Source organism: Rhagoletis pomonella, unplaced genomic scaffold (genome assembly GCF_013731165.1).
Source record: "Rhagoletis pomonella isolate Grant_MI unplaced genomic scaffold, Rhpom_1.0 Rhpom_scaffold_00002, whole genome shotgun sequence".
In the NCBI taxonomy this organism is placed as follows: Eukaryota; Metazoa; Arthropoda; class Insecta; order Diptera; family Tephritidae; genus Rhagoletis; species Rhagoletis pomonella.
This window is the reverse complement of record NW_023458556.1, coordinates 24,334,284-24,335,490: the sequence shown is the minus strand read 5'-3', so window position 1 is coordinate 24,335,490 and position 1,207 is coordinate 24,334,284.

Sequence of the window (1,207 nt, the reverse complement as noted above, 5' to 3'; positions counted from 1 at the left end):
TTGTTTAGTTGCGATCATTGAATCATAAAAAAACTAACGGAACTCCTGAGTTTGTATATGAGCATTGAAGTCAGGGGGTATACTTACGTTGACTATTCGTACCGATTTTGGGAAAAAGTCGGGACGTATAAGTGTCCCGCTTTTTCATATTTGTACCGATTAAGTCTCGATTTCCAATTTTCTCCAAGTACTCTGGCCCAAAAACAAATTTTCGTACAAACGTGGCAGCACTTTCATAATCACAAAGAACATAGAAATATAGTGGAGCCGCAAGCATAGCCAGCATCCTTATTTTCTATAATCTTTGGTTATGTTTTTTTTTCAAACTGGTACACGCGCTGTATGCCAGTGATCATTCTTGTCAAAATTTTTAAAAGGCTTGTGAAATTATTTGTTAAGTTTTGTTTTATTTATTTTGTAATGAAAGGATTCTAGCCTGTGGTGTTTAGTGAAATTATAGAAAATAATATTAATTACCTCAAAAAATTCATGAATATGAAAAACATAAGCTGTAGATACAGCGGCAAACACAACCATGTGAATCAAACTTTGTACAAAAATTATCAAAATTCTATAAAGTTTCATCAAAATTGTGAGCTTTTTAATTAGATTTCCTAGAAACATTCGGACTATGTTCAATTTAAGTATAATGAAGTGCAAATTTTAAGTAGCAAAGATTTACCGTCGATTTTTGGTCCATTTTTTGTGGAAGATTTCATGAATCTCATTTTTTCCATACAAAAAAAATTGTTGAGCATTCTTGTATCCAAAAAAATACGCGAACAAAAAATTGCCAAAAATCAACGGTAAGTCCAAGTTACTTCGAACTTGCAGCTTTTTATACTTAAATTTAATGGGCTACAAAACTGCATGCTCAAAAAAAACCTGATTAAAAAGTTTAATATTTTGATCAGCATTTGTTAAAATTCGTCGAATTTTTATAAATGTTGTACAGAGTTTAAAATATTAATTTACATGGTTTTTTAGATAGTAAGCTAGATTTTCATAAAAAAATATTAACAAAAAAAGAAAAGTAGCCAAACTTGCTAAAATGTATTTTCCTTATTTACATTCTCGCCACCGTATATATTGAGTGAGCACATTTGTGAGAAAATTTTTCATGTTTTTTCGCTTTGTTTTGTTTTAAATAAAACTGTATAAAAAAAAAATGTTATGTCTTTTTATTCTAAAAACGAAATTGTTTGTT